Genomic DNA, 6,234 nt, shown 5'->3' with positions numbered 1-6,234 from the left:
AACGGAGACTCATAATTCATACCAGCAAGGATCAACGTACGTGGGTGATTCAATATGTACGACCCACAGGAGAAGCGTCCACTGCTGAAACATTATAAAGCTGTACTAACAATTCATTCCTTGGCGCGCGACAATACGACCCTTGGGTGCGATGGCCTGACCTTTGACCCGAGGGCAGGCTATCGTATATAAGGATCATAACGTTGATCTCACACTCAAATGTCGTCTGTATCAACGAGTGACCTCCACAGGAAATGAAAGTACACTCAATTCACAGCTACAGTATTTCACCTCGAGTACTCACAATAAATAACAGTTTCGTTACTTTCAGAGGGAAAAAGAATAAAGTAATTCAGCAACAGAAACTCGCAGGCCTTCGCTACCGTGAAATATTCGCGAGTTAGTTTATCTGTACATGCGAGGGTCGCACTCTCGGATAGCACCAGCTATTTTGCCTCGCTCTGACGACGGATATTCCCACTGCTCTCGTCCCAGCTAGTGTGAACCTCAATATGGTGCCATTTAAACTTGCCTTTCTTACTACACATTTAATTTTAATACAGACAACATAACATTCCCAGAAGTGGACGCTGGAGAAACATAATGGTGTCTCTTCTCAAACTACTTACACTGAACATGCAGACATTCACACCCTCATAAAGGAACTTACCCAGCGGTGGATGGCTGATCCTTTCCTTGACACCAGCACACACAACCTACCATCCTCAGCACACACGAGCAGTTACAGATGCTTCATAAACACCCGTAAATACAGACTATTTCACCCAAAAACAACTGACACCCGAGTCTCAGCCAACTGCACATGTAGTCCATCTACCTCAGTGCTAGCCAAAGCTGGCTCCTAGAAACCCGCACACTCAACATAGCAGTCAGTAACAGCTACAGCTGGTGGCCAGCTATTTGAACACAAGATCCATTTAGCTCAGCAGCGAGCAACAGCTGGTCCCTTGGTACCTACAGAACAAGACCTACCTGAGTTGGCTTCCTCCATTTCAACGAAAACACAGGGCTCGTCTTATGCGTGTTGACACTTAGCTGTCACTGCTACCGACACTCACCTGAAAGAAGAAAAAAATATATTTATAATATTCATCTTCACTCGATAAAGATATAAGCATCAGTGTATTGATATCTGCACCAGCCACAGCACCATGCAATACATCGTCCTCCCCATCCGTGGGCGCTACAGGAACTCTTCCTGCAGCATCACGCCACTGGCCACCACCCTGTCCACTACGTCCATAACAAACTTCACCATCATGTCCTCCTCCCCATCTGAAGCAGAGTTGGTAATAAGTCTTTCCTTCTCCCCTCCCGCTACGGGTTGAGGCGAAGGATGGACGAGGAGCAGCAGGAAGAGGAGGAGGAGAAAGGAGGAGGAGGAAGAGGAGGGAGGACCATCAGGCAACTCTGCCAAATAGTGTGTCACGAAGTCGTGTGAACCACAGGAAACTCGTGGCTGGTCACGTCAATGAACTAACCAAAGAACCAGACGACCTAAGTAAAGTGTATTGACACCTTTCTCTCGGTGGCGAACTTTGTCACAAGCAGTTAACATGGCTTAATGTTCTCTTTGAACTAAAGATTACAGTCAGAGTGAGGAACTTGCTCCTTTTCAACATCTATTCACATACTCCGACCCAGAAATCGAAGCACTTCCACCTGAGCATGGCTGAACACTGCAATTACCTAAATTTCATCAGCATCACCCAGTATGAAGGCTAGAGAAACGCTAGCATCCCAGGAGGTACGCCTCTATACGGCAGAGGTGAGGAGTTAGTGTAGACCAATACAGTGCGTCAGTATGTAGCCTTCCACATGGTTGGACTGTACACAGGCATCAACCTCCCACATGCAATGGATGACAAGTGAAGAATGAGGGTCTGGATGACTTATGGCCTAAGCCAGGAGAGTATGATGAACGGTAACACTTACTACGGAGCTCCGCAAGAGCACACGCAAGCGTAACGAACCTCGGGGGAGGCGATACTACACATGATGAGAGAGCGCTGGACAATAACTTGCTATGAAGATGATCTAGTTAGCCTGCTTGCCAAATGAGCCGGCGATGCCCTCCATCGAGAGAACTGGGTTGAGCCATAGGAAAAATATAGAGACATGACTGATGCTGCGAGTGATCGCCCTGATGCCAAAGTGCTTCCAATATATCTGATGAGTGTTCGAGAAGACAGCTTAAGTAAAAGCTCTGGAAAGTATTACCGTAAATGAGAATATCACAGTTCCTCCTCTAATTCACCCGGCCAGACCATTTTAGAATCTCCAGTTGTAAGAATCGTAGACAATGTATCCCCGGCTCATCATATATGATCATATATATTATTCAAGACGAGGCTCCGTCTATCAGCCAGACGTAAGAGCACTCCCGGAAGAGGCACAAGAGGCAAACGGCGCTGTTTTGGCTGGTGTTTCCGTGGAGAAGAAAAAAAAAAAAGAACAACAGACCAGGGAAGAGAGTGGATAAACACAACTTTACCAGTTTCAGACGACCATTGCTGACGTCACTCGTAATGATCAAGGGTGAGGTAGGCTCTCAGAGGTGAGCGCGCCCCGCGGAGCTCTCCCGGGGATAAGGTGCTTTAATGAGATTGCAGGATGGTACAGAGGCATCTGTTAACCAGTGATGATTATGTATGGCCTGTCATCGAATACGCAGTACCATTATGATGATGATGATGATGATGATGGTCAGAGGGGTGAATTATTAGTGTCTATGTTAACGGCAGTGACAAACTACTTCAGAACCTAGAATAAAAGAGGGAGTGGGTAGTGTGGAACGGACCCGATACACCATGGGCCACAGTCTGTAGGGCTGGGCTATACGCAAGTGACAGACTCTGGTTTCAGAACCTTCTAACCCTTCACTTATGATCATCCAAGAAATTCATTCTACAGATGATTCCTAGTATCACCCACGGTCTCTTTACACAGAGAGGCTCCTCCAACCCACGGCTGCGCTACTTCCAGTAGAAGGTAATTGCGGACTCCTTTTCAGTGAGAAGTTCTCTGGTGAACCTGTACTCCCAGTGATATAGCCTCGCCAAGGTGACTTTTCACTCGCTGTGTAACCTCATGAAGGAGGAATCCGGTAACACACACACACACACACACACACACACATATATACATATATATATATATATATATATATATATATATATATATATATATATATATATATATATATGATTTGTCGCTACCTCGCAAACGCGGAAGACAGCGACAAAGCAAAAAAAATAAATATATATATATATATATATATATATATATATATATATATATATATATATATATATATATATAGATAGATAGATAGATAGATAGATAGATAGATAGACATATATAAACCCAAAGAAGCAGTCGCTAATCAGATAAAAGACTCTGAAGCATAATGTTTCCTTCTACAGTACTGTTAAGTGGCATGATCACGACCTACCCCGGACCATATAAAACCATCTGCTGACACTGACTCCTTGACCACGTCAGCACGACCCCCGAGCACGACCATACGATTCTTGGCTATGCTCTCTTGGCTTGAACCTTGAGAGCGAGGCAGGTGTAAGGCTAGGATATCATCATACCCCAAGGGTCGTCCAGTCTTCCTGGAGGGTTCTACCGACGTGTTCATGAGGATAATAAAACTATGGTCTGGAGACCTAACCTTCTTATGCTTCAAGAAGGATCTGAAATGCATCCTCGCATGTGCCTCTGGTGTGCATGAAGTTCCTGTTACCTGGCTGGCCGATGGCAGTGAAGTTAATTACATTAACATCTACGAAACTGAGCAGATGTAGGCATCAGATCATCACAGAAGGTAAGAGCCATCACTCCACATACAAGTACGAGGGGGCGTTGCGACCTCCCGTCAGCAGGCGAGGGCGATGGGAGGCAACTGCGTCCTAACATTACGTCGACGTACCTGGGGTCAGGTGTTTGGGCTCTCGGCCTCTCATATGCCGGGGTCATGGAGGCCGCCAACGTCAAGCAACATCCACCAACCCAAAATTTTTAACCCCTGGAGTTAAGGATCAGTCTAAGACCAAATATGTACACTACCATTATACCTGTGGCCCAGGTAGTTTGAGAATCCCGATCAGACAGAACCTCAGGATATCAGTCCAACGAAACGCTGTTAATCTGCCACAAAAATGTTTCAGTCATGTTCCTCTCGGTCTCCGTGAGGTGGGAGCTGCGCGCCACAAAACCCCTCGTCGTCAACGCTTCTTAAATCCTATCAAGGCAAGAGCCGGACGCTCACCTCCTCCGGTAAAATCCCTGACCAACCTGCCCGGCTCACTGGCTCAGCATCGTGCCCAAGCATCCATTAACATCCACATGACGCGATGCATCCCCATCACCACAACGGTACAAACTTGAGCATGACGGTACTACACCATGAGTACCACTGTACGATCCTTGAGCATGACGGTACAACCTTGAGCATGACGGTACTGCACCTCAATTATGACTGTACAATCCTAGAGCATGACGGTACAACCTTTGGCATGACGGTACTGCACCTCGAGTATGACCGTACGATCCTTCAGCATCACGTTACAAGACTCAGCATGACGGTACAACCTTTTAGTACAATGACGCGACCCGAAACTTGAAGGTGAATTATCATATTCAAGGTTCATAACGTCACACTGCAGGGTCTTAAAGTCGTTCTTACAGATGGTACTATCATGCTCAAGGATTATATCGTCGTGCTCAAGGATCGTACCGTCGTGCTCAAGGATCGTACCGCCGTGCTCAAGGATCGTACCGCCGTGCTCAAGGATTGTACCGCTGTGCTCAAGGATCCTACCACTGTGCTCCAGGAGTTAGAAATAACGAAATCATTTTCCTGTTCTTGATATGTTTAGTTCCCTTCCACATTCACGTGATCAGCAACTGACCCAGACCTAACTCCTAAAGAACCCCAACGCCACCTTGATAATGTTATGTGTACACCAGTGTGTGTTGTGAGGTGTATGTGTACAACACTGTATGTAATGAGGTATGTAAAACAAAGAGGTTCAGTATGAGGCCGTCTACCTCTCATTATCAGATCAGTGTACATCACCACATCCATCGTACAACTAATCAATAGCAAAAGTAGCGTACTCCTGATGTGCTCACTGCGCAACTTCCACCCCTCTAGTAATATCTCACCAAAGGGGAAGTTCACCCAGGCAACACACGGTCACTTTACGTCCAGAGGAGCCGACACCAGTGGCAGCGGCACCCTACGTGAACAGCAACAGTCGTAAAAAACAAATCAGTTAATCATCATGTCTTTTTTTTTCCCCCACCGTGTCCATTACTGAGGGCCGACCGCCTCCCTCGGTTCATCAGCCGTGGCAAAAACCACACGTCAGTCGGGATATGACTCGTCCAGTTTGGTCGACACTAATGATTACCTGGAGGACAAACCCATACACAGCTGTCTGGTCAGGCAATGTCTCCCACTCTACCATCTCACAGATGACATTCACTCCGTAATGCTGGTGTGTATCATAATTATCATTAATACCATCATCATTATCATTGCTATTATCACTATCATTATTATTATCATTACTGTTGTTCTTAGGAATTTCTGTCATGGGTCACGAGATCACATTACTGTTTATAAATGAAATCAAGGCAAATCTTTCTGCATCAAAAATTTGTCATTGAAAATTCAAAATAGTAAAGAAACGCTCAAATGTTAAAATATACCGAGAAAATTAGTCACTCTTCGCCCACTGGTTAAGAGAAATACTATTACGGGATGTCTGACCATGTACAGCGCTCCGTCTTGCCACTGGGAGGCAACAACTACTGTGTGTGGCGAGTGTTGTGGAAGTGGGCGATGTGTGTAGTGGGAGGCAACAACTGCTGTGTGTGGCGGGAGTTACGGCCCTGGATGATGCGCATTGTGGGAGGCAACAACTGCTGTGTGTGGCGAATATTGAAGCCGTGGATGGAGGAGCGTGTGGGGGACAGCAACAAGCGATGGAGTGCATTGCGAGGAGCAACAGGTGATGGTCGACGTGCTAAGATCATCTAACAAACTTGAGACACAAGATCCTGACGATATTTCTTTAGTGCCTCTTAAAAGTACCATGCCTGGAGAGCGAATATACTGGTACCAAGCGTTAATCACTCTCATGGGAGTCACGGGGTGAAAATAAATCCACGACACGTCTTATGTTGTTTCCATTATCT

The 6,234-nt window shown here is 46.0% G+C and overlaps 1 long non-coding RNA gene across 1 annotated transcript in view; it reads right to left on the bottom strand.

The window, feature by feature from the left end:
* Nucleotides 1-226: 226 nt before the first annotated feature.
* Nucleotides 227-6,234, bottom strand: part of LOC139759568 (uncharacterized) — a 274,680-nt gene continuing 268,672 nt past the window's right edge. The window contains exon 3 of the long non-coding RNA XR_011715149.1: nt 227-1,079. This is a non-coding gene — a long non-coding RNA (uncharacterized lncRNA). The remainder of the gene's footprint in view (nt 1,080-6,234) is intronic.

This window comes from Panulirus ornatus, chromosome 1 (genome assembly GCF_036320965.1).
Source record: "Panulirus ornatus isolate Po-2019 chromosome 1, ASM3632096v1, whole genome shotgun sequence".
In the NCBI taxonomy this organism is placed as follows: domain Eukaryota; kingdom Metazoa; phylum Arthropoda; class Malacostraca; order Decapoda; family Palinuridae; genus Panulirus; species Panulirus ornatus.
Note: the sequence above shows the minus strand (reverse complement) of the source record. Positions and strands in the feature narration are given on the sequence as shown.